Source organism: Dermacentor silvarum, chromosome 1 (assembly GCF_013339745.2).
Source record: "Dermacentor silvarum isolate Dsil-2018 chromosome 1, BIME_Dsil_1.4, whole genome shotgun sequence".
NCBI classification, from domain to species: Eukaryota; Metazoa; Arthropoda; class Arachnida; order Ixodida; family Ixodidae; genus Dermacentor; species Dermacentor silvarum.
Window position 1 is genome coordinate 68,970,454 of NC_051154.1, and position 17,219 is coordinate 68,987,672.

At 45.1% G+C, this 17,219-nt stretch overlaps 1 protein-coding gene across 3 annotated transcripts in view; it reads right to left on the reverse strand.

The window, feature by feature from the left end:
• Positions 1-17,219, reverse strand: part of LOC119465249 (cytochrome b5) — a 47,862-nt gene that overhangs the window by 12,053 nt on the left and 18,590 nt on the right. The window lies entirely within an intron of this gene.

Genomic DNA, 17,219 nt, shown 5'->3' on the forward strand with positions numbered 1-17,219 from the left:
CAGCGCCGGAGGAAGCGGGGGGGGGGGGGGGGGGGGGGGGGCGCACTTTTCTTCTGCCAACAACCGCGCTCGTCGCTCGCCGCACCGTCTCTTATCTCCACACGGCTCTGACCTCTATGCGCCGCGTGCATTCGCGGCTGAGTTTCTGTTGAAGCGATAGACCGCACGTACCTTCGCCCGCAGCGGCGTATGCTTGCTGCCAGCGTTTTGACAGTCGTTGTCTGCAGTCATTCAGTGTGATCTCTTCATGTTTGTTTGTGCGCGCTCACACCACGCTTGTTCATTCAGTTAGTAATAGTCGGTGTTTTTTGTTTACCATCCGGCGTGCGCAAACGCTTGCTGCGCACTTGATATTTGCGCCGTCTCGCATCGTCGCGTTGCTACTTCCAAAACGGCATTATTAAGACCAGTTACTGACTGACGAAGCAAAATCGCGCCTCAAAAACTTCTCCGCAGGGCGCGATCGAAGTTTTCCTTGGATTTCATCTGGTAGCGCGTTAGCTGTCATCTGCCACGGCAGGCCCGACGCAGGCGGCGCCACTGCCGATATCGCGCCTCGATCGCGCTGATCGCGCCGAGCGCGATAGTGGAACGGAGGAGGAGGGAAGTGGATGGCGCTACTTTTTATATATAGGGGCTTTAGGCAAGACGCGCGTATCAAATGCGAAATCTACGCAGTTCCCTGCAGTATCTCATAACGTGAAATCTGAGTGCAGCGGAGCGTAAGCGGCGCTCTGCTAAAACTGTCTAATGCCACACAACCGCTTAGCGGGAACGCTAGTGCGCTTACGCACAACGCTTATACCGTCAGCGGAACGAAAATCGCATCGCTCGCTTCGCTACAAAGCTGACTGAGCGGAGCGTGACAGTGTGTCTACTTGGCCTCTTCGTCGTTTTGCAGCCGAGTTGATAGCGCGTCGCTCGCGTCTCGGCAAGACGCGCTTATGAAATGCGAAGTCTACGCAGTTCCCTGCAATAGGCAGTTTTAGCAGAGCGTTGCTTACACTCCGCTCCGCTAACATTTCACGCACACCGCTGGCTGCATGAACTGCGTTGATTTGGCTTGTTTGACAAGCGCGTCTTTCAGAGACGCCGGCCACGCGCGCTCAGCGTGGCTGTAAAACGACAAATCAACCAGTAGACGCACCCTAACGCTCCGCTCAAATGGCTTCGTAGCGGACCGTGGGCAGCGTTTTTCGTTCCGCTGCCGATATGAGCGTTGTGAGCATGCGCATTAGCGTTCCCGCTTGCGTTCCGCTGAGCAGCTCTGCGCGAATCGTTAGGACACGGCGGTCTGAGCGGAGCGGGCTGTGAACGCTCTGCTAAAACTGTCTAATATCTCAGAGCATGAAATCTGAGCGGAGCGGCGCTCTGCTAAAACTGTCTAATAACATACTAGGGCGCATTAGCTGAAAGTTCACGGTCCGCTACGCTCAGACCGGCGTATGCTAACAATTTCCACACAACCGCTTAGCGGGAACGCTAGTGCGCTTGCAAACAACGCTCATGCCGGCAGCAGTACGAAGATCGCTTCCCTCGCTCAGCTTACAAAGCTGATAGCGCATCGCTCGCGTTTCGGCAAGACGTGCTTATCATTTGCGAAATCTACGTAGTTCCCTGCAGTGCCTCACCGTGTGAAATCTGAGCGGAGCGGAATGTAAGCGGCGCTCAGCTAAAACGGTCTACTATAACTTCTCTATTCCAAGAGTAAAGAGTGTTTTTGAGGACAAAGCATGGTCCGTTCAGTGGCTCTTTCGCGCTAGATGCCGCTCCCGCGCATTTGTTTTCGCGACCGAGAGATCTCATCGGGGCAAACTTTCGTTGGCTGCTCTGGGCCCGTGAGTTTATCAGAAATGTGCCTAAAATGCCTCGATATGGTATCAAGCACAACAAAGATCCTCTGTGTTGGTGAACACAGCCATCGTGCATGCTTTCACGCAAGCTGTTGCACTTAATGTGTTCTGCAATGAATACGCATGACAATTAGAGGAAGCTCTAGCTCGGGACAACTCCGATATCCATATTCAACTACATGTAAAAAGCATAAACACTCTCATTAGACAACCCCTGGACCGAATGGAATTCGATAATGAAATTTGCTGCATTTAAGAGAAAAAGTTTAATTCTAGCAATTGTAAAGAGCTGGGTCTTGATTTAAGACTCGTACTTTTTACAATGCTCGCCAGAAATCTGCAAGATTAAAAAAGTTGAAGCACGAAGTTTACAAATCCGTGATTCTGCACCAAAAACACATAGCGCATTTCTGTGATCCATTAAAGCGTCTAAAGCGGCCTAATTTAGTATATGAATATACAGCTTACGTGGATTCTTACAATGCTTACCAAAGTGTTGCACAAGAGCTACTAAAAATATGTCGTATATTCAAGAGCGCTGTATAATGCATTAATTTGGTCCGCATATAAATGTCTTAATAAGTGAAGTTTACATAATTGTGATATTGTTATTTGCAACAGAGTTGCAAACTTCGTATTATTTGTTTTTTTTTTTGTAATTTTGCAAATTCCAACACTTTTTATAAAGCATTTACGGCCTAAATAAATATGTCTGTTGCCTACAGTCACTAGATTTTAACTTTTCTTTTAAATACAACACACCTCATCAAAATCGGTGCAGTGTATGCCGAGCCAAGTGATTTCTTAGATCGTAAGTATTTAAATAGAGCTTAGGAGGTAAAGCACATTGTTTCAGGGCCGCGGATGAGTGTTTACATCCTGCTTTTTTAAGGACATTTTCTTTCTCCCTGCTGCTAGTGGCACACACCGTTCTCGCTATTTTTCATGACTTCACGGTGAAATTCACCGTTGCGAATAGCCCTGATCACATTCAATACTCAAGCATGATTTTGATAAACATGAAAATGAAAATGCAAGTGCTAATTTAAGTTACTCATGCTACGCATTTCCTAACATGTAAATAGACACTAAAATATGAAGCAGATACTTGTATACGTCCGAAAAGAGTGTAATCAACACGGTCCGGTTGATAATTAAAGTAGCGATCTTCAAATAAGCAGCTCGGCGATAAACGGAGTCGTATCTCAGTGATTCAAAGGTTTCGACACTCGATGCCTAAAGGACCCGATTTGTTTATGGCGGTGCATTAATGACCTTCATTTTGCCAGCCTACCACCCGTATTCGGAACCCATACCCCCTTGCTAGAAGCCGACCTTTTAGAGTACGTGTGGACAAGAGGGACCATATCGCTCATTCCAATCGGATCAGGCATGTTACTTTAAACTGTGCTTGGGTGGAGACCAGAAGTGCTTTCGAACAGGCTCCCACGTTCTGCCGTTCTCACGCGCACGGTGGCTCGCTGCCGCCCCACTGTCTGTGACCTGCATTAGACTCCGCTGAATCAAGCAGCGTGTGCATTGTGGTGCGGCATGAGCTCCTCTCCCCACACGCTGCCGCGTCCGTGAGGCGCGCGTAGTGCCACGGAATGCGGCCCGGCTATAATCTCGCAAGCAAAGGGACACTGCTGGAGATTTGCCCAACTCCGCGCATAATCTCACCACCACTCCCGATCCTCGCACCCGATGGCCGCGTAGTTCTTATATTACGGGTTGTACGAAAGTGGGTGAGCCCAGTTTGCTCTCTTTTCAAAGTTATATTCGCTGGCGCGCGCTGTTTTTTCTGTGCCAGGCCACGATACGAACGGAGACCTTTGTCTGAGGTCACACTGCCCGTCATCTGTCAGCTCGCTCGTTAATTTTTATGCAGAAACCCGCGCGGTGCAGGTGGTGAGCGGGCTCATTCTCTCGTTGGCCTGGGCCTGGCCGCGATTTTCTTTCGTTCTGCGAGTCGTTGAGCCGCTGCCAAGTGGGCTATACGGTGTGTCTGACATCGCCTGCTGCGTCGCATCAAGAGTCGCTCACATGAAGCACGCTTGCACGAATGACCTGTGAACCTGAGACGCGCATGGGGTCGTGTCGCATTTTTGGCGTGTCTGACGTCCACTACTGCCGCGTCACAAGTACGAGCAGCGCGGCGTACACAAGATGTCAACAGATGCGCCCCTTATAGGGTACATCACAATACTATACGCGCAACTGTGGCGACGACCATCACTGTGGCCTGGCAAGTAAAAATGAAAGACAGAGAATGGAGAACCACTCGTGCACCCGGCACTTTGATTCGGGGAGCTCCTTTGCCCCCTTCGCAACAGTGTTGCGTAATGCTAGGGCGAGCTCAGAAATATAATGACAAATCTATTGGGCATCGCGCGGGGAGTCGCTGTCCTGGCACAGACAAGAACAGGAGAGCGCGGCGGGAACAAGCGACCCACTATTTATTTATAGCAGTCCGACAGGCCCAGCGAGATTCGGTGTCCTTCAGAAACTGTCGCGCCCCGTTCTGGCGGTCTCTCAAGAACGAGTTCCCTTAGAATCAAAATGATAGAGCTGCGAGTGTGCAACCCCCCAAAGACTGAGCGCCTGCTCAAGGCAGACAGCTGTGCAGGGCCGCTGTAATTGCTGTTTTATTAGCGGCACATTCTTTTTCTTTCACCTCTCTCTTTTCAGAGAGACTGTAGGCGCTGCGGTTGCATTCACACTTTTGTGCCGCAGGTTTCTTCGCGCTCACTGCAGGGCAATCCGAAACGACAGCCCCGAAAAGACTTGGCACGGAGACGCATTTTGTGTTTATCAAGTGCACTGCGCCTACTGCACCTTGACCGCTGATCTGCTGCCTTCAAGGTCGCGCACTCGGTGCCACGATACCGAATCAGTGTATTACGCAATCGCCTCAGTAACCCCACACCTTTTCATACCACGTTTTCAAAAAAAAAAGAAAAAAAAAGAAACCGAAGGGGGAACGAGGAAAACGAAAGTATGAAATGCGCCCGACAGGGCGGCCTCGAGAATAGAATATAAATTAGCGCGACCTTCAACTGGTTATATCAGCAGCGCCCGCTTTAAATGCTGTGAAAGATGCGATACCATCAGTGTTTCGGGATCACCGCAATCAGAAACTAAAGACAAACACACTGGAGCTGAGATAAATTGTAGCCAAGAATTTCGCGCAATTACAAATTAAACAAACAGTTAAAAATGTTGCGTCTCTTATCACAGTCTGTTTCATTCGTCCGATTAATACTTCTCGTTTCCATTCTTTGAAGAGTGTTTTACAGTGAAGTGAAGGGATCCCTTTCACTGCAGGAATTTTTATTTATTTTACTTTATTTTATTTACAGAATACTGCAGGCCAACATGTGGCCCAGGCTGGAGGGAATTCGTTCATACAGAAATGAAATTAAATACGTTCAAAGAAAAGAATACATGCGAAACATGAAATACATTGAAGCATATGAGATACATTGAAGGATGATATTAAATACATTAAAAAACACATTCTACAAGCATACAAAGCAAGGGATTGAATTGAAAGGTAAGAAATTTTTTTTCGTACCAGTTTATACAGTTCTTTTTTTTTTTCAGGCCTAATGCAGCGAAGATAGACAAGTGATCTCTCTCATGCGCCGGCTAACACGCATGAGAGTACTCACGCGCTCCTACGTTTGTTTGAAATTCAGTTTTTTAATGGCATGTGGTATGTTATTGGACAGGAATACATCGGCCGGCACAGAGTTCCAATCATTTATTGTTCTAGGAAAAAAGGAATACTTAAAGCAATTTGTGCGCGCGAAAATAGGGGTTATCTTGTCGGGGTGATGATTTCTGGTAGGTCTAGCTGATAGCGGCTGGAGACATGGTGAATGATCAAGTTGTAGTTCCCCTTTACAAAGGCGGAAAAGCAATGTTAGGCGTGCTACCTTCCTACGGGATTCTAGGGAGGCAATATTATTTTCATTAATTAATTGAGATGGGGAGTCATACCGTTCACAACAATTATTACGTAGCAGATGGCAAGCCTGTTTATGTTTTCCAGTTTGTTTATTTTTTTATTTTTTTTCGTGTATGGGTCCCAGACGACGCAAGCATATTCTAATCGCGACCTTACCAGTGTGTTGAATGCTAATTGTTTCACGGATGGAGGAGAATGTTTCAGCTTGTGTCTTAGTAGGCCGAGTTTACGTCGAGCAGACGCACAAACATTATCAATGTGTTGCGACCAGGTAAGGCGATTGTTAATGGTTACACCTAAATATTTAAAGGAGTCTGTTTCGGTGACCGCGGATTGATTAATAGTGTATTGATATGCTAGAGGGTGTTTTTGTTCGTGATGCGCATAAAACGGTTTTTTCTTCATTAAGTTTCATTTCCCAGGTGTCGCACCAGTCAGAAATCGCAGTAAGACTATTGCTCAGGATCACCTGGTCATTGTAATTTTTTATTTCTTTGTAATGTAAGCAGTCATCCGCGAACAATTTAATACTCACACTATCGTCTATGCATGTTGTTATGTCATTAATGTATACCAGGAAAAGTAGCGGTACGAGCGCACTTCCCTGCGGAACTCTGGAGTTTACGGGGAGACATCCAGAGTAATGGCCCTCTACATCGACGAATTGTCTGCGCATGCTCAAATATGCACAGATCCAATTTACAATGTTAGGTGGAAACCCATAGTTGCTTAGTTTTGTTATCAAGCCAAAATAAGAGACCCTATCGAAGGCTTTGCTGAAATCGAGGAATATAACATCAACCTGGCCGGCTTTATCAAGAACGGAGGCAAAAGCGTTAACGGTGGAGAGAAGCTGAGTAGTGGTAGAGAGCCCCTTGCGAAAGCCGTGTTGGCACGGGGACAGAATACCACGTTTTTCAAGAAATTCTGTCATGTAATTTGAGATATAATATGCTCTAGAAGCTTGCAAGATGTAACCGTCAGTGACATAGGGCGATAGTTTGATAGTAATGCAGGGTCACCTTTCTTAAGTACAGGCACAACACGAGTGACCCGCCAGTCTGATGGAACGATGCCACAAGATATGACGAGCGGAAAACTACAAGAAGAAAATGTGAAAGCCACTCGGCATAGCGACGAAGGAAAGCATTTGAAATACCGTCAGGACCACATGTCTTTTTGTGTTTAGATTTAAAAGCATAGAAAATACACCCTCGTATGTTATAAAATCAGAATTTACGTTTTCCACATCTTCACCAATGACCGGAGAGCACTGATTAGACTCAGAGAAGTTAGAATGGAAGTAATGATTAAATTTGGATGCCTGTTGTTGCTTATCTTGAATTTTCTGGCCATCAAGACCGTCAAGAGCTTGTCTCTTCTTAGAGTTCAAATGTCGCCAAAATTTTCAGGGTCAGTCTTAAGAAATTGGGTGAGAGTGTGGGAGCAATAAAACTGCTTACCTTCTCTAATTTTTTTAGTGAGTGTTTGTTTTAACTCTTCGAATACTCGGCCAAATTTTTTTTTTGCCTTCGGAATCTTTTTACTTTTCGAAAGAGGTGGATTATATCTCGATTGATCCAAGGATTTTTTCGGTGAACCTTCTTCATTTTGCTAGGGATAAAGTTATCAATGCAGAAGTGGCAAATAGATTTCAGCTTTAGCCATAGATAGTCAACGTCATCGCCAAAGAAGTCATCCAGTGCTAGTTCAAGGTAATCGATAACGGACTCGTCATTTGCTTTAGCATAATTTTTGACAGATTTGCATTCTTTAAGCGTGTTATTGTCCGAACTATCTGTTCTACATGTGAAGCACACAAGCCGATGATCTGAGATGCCTTCTTCAACGGTTATTTCAACGTCTCGAAGAGATCTGCTGTGAAAAACCAGATCAAGAATAGAGGAAGCATATCCCTGCACCCGTGTTGGAACGTGAACTGCTTGGTCGAGATCGCAAGCTAACATTGTATCGAAGATTATTTGGTCTGCTAGAGTAGGTGATGAAAGTTTCTTCCAATTAATCCTGGAAAGGTTAAAATCGCCAGCCACTATTACGGTCTTTCTGCAATATTTAACAATATGTTCATGAAGCTTGGTTAAGAAATCCGACGTGGCACATGCCGGACGGTACACTGCTACAAGGTTAAACAAGAACCCGTACAAGTTGATCTGTAGAAACAAACTTTCATGGTTATCAATTTGTTCTACTAACGAGACAGTCGTGTTCTTGCTCACAATAATGGCCACACCACCGCCCCGGGAAGTTCGATCCCTTCTGTATATTTTGTAGGATCCAGGAACCAAGTCCTCGTCTTTAATTTCTTCATGGAGCCATGTTTCGGTTAATACTACTATATCAGGGTCCTGGCAAAGGAGTATAGTTTCTAGTTCTGCAGTTTTGTTAATTATGCTTCGTACGTTTACGTTTAAGAGGCGCAAATGCTGTGGCCGAGAAACACGTGGTTGTCAATTGCTATCCGCGTTGACGCGTCTAGCAGGGAGCCTAACACGGGCGTTTTTGTCCTCGTCCCACACAAACGTGTCGTGGTCAATCCGTAGTTTGTCATTGACAAGATAGACTTTTTTTTTTCATTTGCCCTATCTCCCCTTGCACTCTCATACAGAAGCCTGCGCCTGCGCAGAGTGCGACGGTAATAATCATTCTCAATGAAGATACGTGTGCCTTTCAGTTTCTTAGCATTTTTTTAGAATGCATTGCTTTTCATTGTAATCCTGCAGGTACATCGTGGTGTGTAGAACTCAGTTCTGGATTACTGCGCTGCTTGATTACATGACACACAATATAATCTCAGAACAAATAGGCCCATGCACACGCGGAGGCCGTGCCCTCATTTATTGGTGTGTCCCGAGTAAGCAACCGCCGCAGTAATCCAGAAGCATATCACAGCAACCAGCCGTGGCTTCAGCCTTGTTGAGCGAAAGGTAGGACTAAAAATTTGGAGGACGCTTAAGCTTCGCGTTTAAGAGTGGAACGCGATGGCATTCAAATATCCCTGACTGTTTGTCAGGCTTCCCGGCAACTGCAGCTTTCTTTTTTCTGCACCTTCGCCTCAACGCGCCGCTTCCGAGGAGGCGAGCGCCATCTGGACGTCGTTTTGGCATAGTACACTGACCGGGGTGTGCCGCTGTATTAATGGTAGAAAATGCAGGAAAAGGGGTTTGTATTTGAGTTTCCGCGTAACAGAATTGTGTTTCTCGTATATTAAAATCACAATCCTTTCGGGCTTTCGAAAGCAAGCAAGCGCTTTCGCTCGGTTCTTCGTTCGGACTATTCGTTTACAATGATGATCATTGTGGATGGTTTGTGCACGATGTTTTACTTCTAGCATGCTCGCTGAGGTCTTGCTATTATTTTAAACAAATAAAGCGAATTCACAAGAATAAACGAAGCATTAAAACAAGTTTGCTGGTAGTATGCTAGAAAAGACTAACTAAATAACAAATGTGCGTAGAAAAAATCCCGTCTCACAACTTATAAATGCTACATCGAAATTCGTCATGGCCAACAAAGGTGGCTGTGGGCATGAAGCCTGAAGTAATCTGGGCAATAGACTATATTTTAGGATTGCTTCGCAGTGCTAACGACCCATTCTTTAAACCCAAGGTCTGCGTCATTTTCTAGTCTTACATCGTTCATACTTGTGCTGCGCCGAGCTACAATGCCCTTCCATTGTTCTGACACATTTGCACTTATCCAAGTGTCCCCTTTCAAGCCTCTTGAGAGATAGTTGTCAGCAACAAGGTCACACCGTCGTAGTCCAGGCAGAAGACTGAGCTGCAAGCCAGCGGCCCGGTAGCGCACAAAATAATTACGTGTCCATCAAGCAAAGTCTAGCAACTGCGTGCCTTATTAAGAGCCGAATCTACGTGACGAAGTTGAATTATTTATGGTGTTCAACGTCTCAAACCAATGCTTCGTATATAGAACGAAAATAGCGCGCACTAACGAGACTAAGTGTACACCGTTTTCACTCTAAATCCGATGTACGAACCATCGCAATAGCAAAGTCACTACGCTTGGTCTATGGGAGACGCCTTAGTGCAGGGTCCCGGAATAATTTTGAACGCCTGATTCCCTATCTTGAACTTCAATTTACCAGTCACATAAGAGTTCTTACACTCCGCGCGCGTCGAAATGCGGCGCCGAGGACAGGAACAGGATGAACACTGAGTCACCGCTACAAGTTGTACAACACAAAAAAGGTAGAAGGCTGTTGCCTGTAGATGCACTTCGTCTTGCAAATGATGCCGGCAACTGCCTCGCCCGAGCGTCGCCTTCTGATTATAAGACGACAGCGCGAAATGCAGCTCAGTTCAGTTCGACGCATTACAGCTTTTAACTCAACATGGCATTACACTGTGGACAAACAATTCTCGTTGGAGCATTTCGGCGTGCTCAGAACTGGAAGATAAGGTTGGTACCAGGACATAAAAAAGGATCCATATCGCCAAAGAGTGATCAAAACTGGGCATGCAAGCAATGAAGGTACCATACACATTAGAGGGGAAGAAAACTAAGACAACAAATGTCAGAACCCGCCTTTTTATAGTTATCTCCTTTACATACCCGATTTCGACGCCGTTTTTGATATCGCCTGTTTGGGCTGCGATCGCATGACATTTCATTTCACATATATTACTCGCTGTCGCAATAAACTTCATTGCAGCGTCGTCAGCATGTTTTCGCCAATGTCGCACCGAATCATTTCGTAATGAATATTACGCAAAAGTAATTGAAATATGTGACTGTAGTACGTGTGGAAACATTTAGATAGGGGAATGCCATAATTGAACGGGAAAAGTGTTTAAATGACGTCCATCCCCCTGGTGGCATGCAGCATCCCAGTACACTGCCCATACAGTTAAATCTTGATAGCAAAGCAAGTAAATCCTTGCAGGTATATCTGCACAAATGCAAATACAAGCAATCCATACGGCAGGCTGCGGCATAAGCATTTTATTCCACTAAGCTCTGTAAATGAAGTATCGAGCCGATCTTTCTATTTAACTTGCGCCCTGACTGCCAGCAAGCACGCATTGCGTTTATCACGCTTGCCTGAGACGTCACAGCAAAACAGGGAGATCGCGTGTTTGGATGTATGTACAGGATAATTATATTTTGTCAACAATGCGCACTAGCTCGCAGTGGGCGGGAAGGCCTTTAACCAGTTATAAGATTAGATAGATTCGCGAGAGCTCAGCGTGTGACATGACGTCCAATAATTATACGTCATGTTCCAGCATTTATGGTTTCATTCTGCGATTATTAGACACACTCACTCATTAAAACATAAATGTCAGAAACAAGATTTTGGCTATCAATGGTCCTTTAATGAAACTTATTTTCATTAGTGACTAATAAATACCTAGTAATTGCTAGGTATTTATTAAAGCCACGGTTTAAACTGGTCACTTCACACATTAAACATCACTAATGATGCCAACCACACCCTTGGCATTCTTAGGCGTCCCCTAATGTCATCTTCTCTCTCTGTCAAGCTATTCCATTTTCGTAAGACCAAAATTAGAATGTGCATCTTTCCTAACCATCTGTTAAATCCCTAGCATATTCAAAAATGGTACGTCCCAAACTACAGCATGCATGTGCACTATGACCCCCGCCCCCTTCAAACCTGCTTTGATTAGATGTTCTGATTAGATGAAGGCCTTGCATCAAATCAGAACTGAGTTGGTAAGTACAGTTTTTGAACTTTACCGGCCTGTCGGTAAAGACTTGAACTTTGTCAACCTGGAATTAGGCATGGAAATATGACAAGTGCGGCAAGTTGGGTGGGTTGTTAAAGTTGCATGGTGATTGTAAAACAAAAAAAAAATACCCTGCCTTTTCTTTGTCCCGTCTTTCTTAAGCGCTGTTTTACAATCACCATGAATAAGATATGCCAGCTTTGTTGCCTACTTGACAAATTTCACCGGAGCTTGACCATTTAGTCATCATACCAGCTCATCTCAGTTCCTGTAGCCTTCGAAGGACCAGGATGCTGTCATGATATGCTATTAAATGAGGAAGATTTACGTGCGCCTGCACTTCCTTCAATTTATTAAACACCGGATCCGAAGAACTACTTCCTTCATATATATATATATATATATATATATATATATATATATATATATATATATATATATATATTTGTATAAACAGGGTGTCCCAGTTATCACGCAGCACGATTTTTAAAAAGAGGAACGGTGTTAGACGAAGAAAACCAAGGGCTTTTTGTTTCCAGTACAGCGGAGTATAGCCGCCAGTAATTTTTTCGTTACTGAGGTTTAATTAGGTCATTGTAATTAATTATCTAACTCGAGAAGTACTGTCCTAATTATCAAGGTGTCAATGAGAAAATTGTAGAGAAACATGAAAAACTCCCGATACAGCTTTCTGTTGCTCAATACAGGCTACATAAAATGTTTTTCCGAGCGTGAAAGAAGCCCGCGAATACACGCAAAGTGCCTCGAGCGGCCAGTCGCGCGGCAATTCTACGTGTATTCGCAGGCATCTCTCATGCTCGGAAAAACACTTTTATGTAGCCCGTATTGAGCAACAGAAAGCTGTATCGGGAGTTTTTCATGTTGCTCTACAATTTTCTCATTGACACCTTGATAATTAGGACAGTACTTCTCGAGTTAGATAATTAATTACAATTACCTAATTAAACCTCAGTAACGAAAAATTACTGGCGGCTACTCCACTGTACTGGAAACAATGCACACTATAGGTTTGCTTCGCGTAACGCCGTTCCTCTTTTTTTTTTTTTTTAATCGTGCTGCGTGATAGCTGGGACACCCTGTCTATAAATGCACAGTGCACAGACTACCTGTGTGTATTGTGTCATGCTCAGGAATTAAATGTAAACTTCATGTCTGCACTTCGCCTGGTGCTGTAGTGGTATGTCCTGCTGTGACCTTCGCTATCCTGCATACGTAGCTGCACGTTAAAATTATGGAGACTATTAATAATATTAATAAAATTAATATCTTAAGCCCTTCTTTGGCTGCCCTCCACGCATTATTCCGATCAGGAAAAGATGCTTGTAGAAACTATACAGGCGGCAGCTAACGTGTGACATTCTAGTACTCCTGCAGAGGAAACCCAAAGAGCATTAGCCGCGTTAAACGCTATGTGTCTGCCCAGTCAAGAATGTCGTAACGTTCTTGACATGTTTTTCGAATGAGAGAGTGCAGCATTACAACACCTACAAAAATGCGCGATAAATTGATCTTGTTTTAAAGCTCCAGTCATGCGTTCAGGAAAATAAATTTGTCATGCGTGTGACTGAGAATGCGGCCGTCTGCAGTACATAACCCAAATATACTACTTGGTATTTATGTGAGGCCACAACTGACGTCTATATGCCGAGTACTGACATAGCACCACCACGCTTATATACGCACTTAGACGTCATTCGGAGCAATGCGCACAGAGAGCCGGCGAATTTATTTAAAGAGCAGGTTTGTTTGCGAACCCCTTCGGTCTTTGGTGACCGTGGCTGCTGCTGTCTTGCCAAATAGCTCAGTATTGCATTCACTGAACACAGGCAACACAACACAGAAATTAACAACCGGGAAAAATGTAACCAACTATACTACTGCGGAAATGTAGGCACATACATAATTATTTCATGCCAACGCCTAACGAGAAAAATGGCCACAAGGAAAAAGTCACCTTTCGGCAGTAGCGAAACAGCGAACTTCGCTCTCCCGCTTTGCTTTAAGAAGTAATAGCCCACCCGCCGGGGTGGCTCAGTCAGCTAAGGCGTTGCGCTGCTGAGCACGAGATTGCGGGATCGAATCCCGGCCGCGGCAGCCGCATTTCGATGGAGGCGAAATGCAAAAACGCCCGTGTACTTGCGTTGTAGTGCACGTTAAAGAACCCCAGGTGGTCAAAATTAATCCGGAGCCCTCCACTACGGCGTGCCTCATAATCAGAACTGGTTTTGGCACGCAAAACCCCAGAAAGAAAAAAGTAATAGCCCCGAAAGAAAATCCTCGCTGCGCCACCGATTCAACACTAAGTATTATATACTGCATTTCTACAATCATTTTGCGACGCTAAAAAGCCCGCAGGTCTCCCGGTTATATCCAGTGGTCCGTGCGCCTAAAAATGCCGCTGTCTGATGCGCGCACGCATAACGACCATCCGTTGTTCTTTGTGCTCCAGTGAAGCATTATTTGACTTGAGCGCTTCTTCTTCTTGCCTTCGTGCGTGGCGCGCTATTTCTGATGGCTGCTCTAATCAGCACCGCAGTCTCCTCCTCGTCGCTGGATCTCGATGCCGACGCCAGAGCGGTGGCCACGCGCTGCGTGCATCGGAGGCGGCGGAGACAACCGCAGGGCTGCTGTAGCCGTCCGCATTTAGCGCTTCTCTCGGCGCGCCCACTCGAAACCGCTGCTCTCAGCCTGTTCGCGGGGCGCTGCGCGTCACGCTCGCTGGCCCGCGCGAAACGAGAGGGGCGCCGCCGGATGACCCAACTGCGTCACCACCCTGCGATGGCCGGCTCTTGCCGCCGCCTCGGCTACCACTTTCGCCGGGGCATGCGAATGCATGGCTCAGCATAGGTGTCGCTGCCCGCAAGCATGGCTGCTTTCACGAGAAAAAATTGAGAGTCGAGGAAAATTTGCTCGCGAATCATACAGTAGGGTGGCGACCTATCGTGATATCCTGATGTCGAATCGTAAAGGAGAGACTGCTTAGCAGAAAGAGCATTGGGTGCAATTTTCTAACCATCAAATGAATTTAGAGACACGCACCGCCGGAACTGTGCTAGATTTGTGTTCATAATACAATGTGTTAGTAATGTTAAATAGGTTCAAGTTCAAGTTTATTCATCAACGATGTCAGTTTTACAGAGAAGTGCATACACAATTAGTACATTCACAGGGAGTCCTACAGTTAGAAACTGTCAGGGGGACTCCCATACATAAACAAAATGAAGAAAACGAGATATAGATCAAGCATTGGTTATGGTGATTTTACAAACAATTTGAAAACAATAAGGAATAGTGCGAAAAACAAGAATATAAGGCTGTTTAGAAAGACAAAAAATGGCAAAGGAAACTTCTGTAATAAACAAGCAATGCAAGTTTACAATACAATAAAAATTGTAGTAATATACCATGTAGTATTATAGCTACGTCAATTATTAGTATTACAATCAAAAAAAGTCTATTGTTAGGATGAAGAGAGTTGTATAAAATATTTCTTAACTTGGTTCTATAAGGGTGTAAAGGGAGCCTATAGATTTATCGACATGTTAAACAGGATCACAAAACTCCTGTCAATCGGCCTCTAAAAGCAACTTAGTCTAATCTGTAAATTGACAACACATACATAAAAAAAGAAAGAAAAAATACCTGCTCCACCTTAAATAGGACGGGGGGAAATTCATACTGAACACATTACAAAGGTTACGAATGAAAAAAAGTATGTTGATCCCACGTACTGTGGGAGTCGGTGGACGCGGCTTCCATCACACTCTCAATACCGAGACGCTATTGGTACCGCGTTGCATGGTAGAATGGCAAGTTTACGGGAGTATGCACAGAGAATCATGAAACATAGTGCTTGACGTATAAAGCCTCTACAGCCCTTGCAAAGACATAATCAACAGCCGTATGCTTTCCCATGAAATTTCCCGAATGTCATAGCGCAGTCACATCATGTCTTCCCACATACAAACAACATGAAGTGCTAAACCGGTGACCATGTGGCCTTCGACGCACGCCTGATCCAAAGGCCACAAGATTCGTACAAAAGGGCAGCGTGTAGTACTTAAACGTATACTTAAATAATAAAACCATAGCTACCGATAGTGTTGGGTCATACATGCTACATGAAGACACTCGAAAAACTCCGGTTGACTGCTTGTACACCAAGTGAACAATGAAGACGTACGCTATAGCTATAACCCGCATGTTTGAAAAAAAGTGCAGGCCCCCGTTAAAAAGCAAAAATTAACAATTAAAACATGTTACCGTGCGCCTGTACTTCTTTCAAAACATATACACATCGGATCCAATCAACTACTTCCTTCATATAATATATGTATAAGAAAGTGTTATAGTTTGAAGCGTTGTTTTGCTCTATATTTATTCCAGCGTGTTGAGATAAGGATGATTGTGGATGCCTGAGCTGATGGACGATGCAATCATCGCCGCTCAAATGCTTACTCACGTCGAGCGTATTGTGTACTTTATAAAGTAGCTGTTGTATCATCCTATATGCAGTGTCATTGCGGGTGCTTTTAGAGCCGCGCGATAGGCAGCCAACACCTTCGATCAATATACGCAAAAACAAGCCGCTAAATAATTTCCTATAGGCCAATAAAACAGACATTTCGGCTCATTGGTGTAGATTCATCGTTAATACTTGAATACGGCGTGACACTAGAACAAGAACAGAAAAACAAGGGACGGGCCACGGGGACGGGCCAAGCGCTCACTCGCAACTGCGAATGCTTATTGAAAAGCGCTCAATATAGACAATCACGCTGACCATGGGTTACACTACATACAACTGCGTGTACAATGCGTGCACATACATACAATGCGTCTACAACTTCACACTACCGTGAAGTCGTACACGTGTGCAAGCAATGAAACAGAGTCACAAGCGAAATGAAAGCAAGCAAATAAAATATAATCCTCAAGATGATCATGCATTATCCAGACTCGACAAATGTTCTTATTTTTCAGAAAGTGCGACCGAAGGAGGACTAATGCAGCTAGGTGCTTCAGTTATTCCTGATGTGAAATGCCTCATCTGTTCCTCTAATCAGCTTTTAATTGTCGTACCATCAATGTGGTCGTAATGTCAAATCGAGGCAAGCATATTTCATGCCTTGGAACAATAACGGCGACGACAACCGAGAGGCAAAGACCTTGATTCCTTACTTCCGCCAGTCAGGATTTCCTGCTTTGTCTGCGCTTCTTTCATACCTCAGTCACCACCATTTGAAGTAGCAGCGGGGCTGACATCTTCAGGTAACATTAAACGTCTCTCGCATTCTCTCATCCGTTATCCTGCATCATCACAATATATAGGAGCGAGAACCTTCCTCGTTTATTTTATTTATAATATGAACTAGATGGCACCATCTTATTCCGCCGACATTTCTTGCCACCAACAATACAGATTTCAGACCGAACATTTTTGCCTGTGAGCAACGAACTCCAGCAGGCGTTGAGGCGTCGCCGATTTCAAGCGTGCGAAGTGCGATTCCCAGCGCACGGAGGGCGGTATACTGGAGGATCGGGAGGCATGCTGGCAGCCACCGACTTCGCCCTGATCGTCCTTCGGCCTTCCTCCAGGCGGCGCGCCGCATCCGGTGGGCAGGTTTAAACTTAGAACAGGCCGGG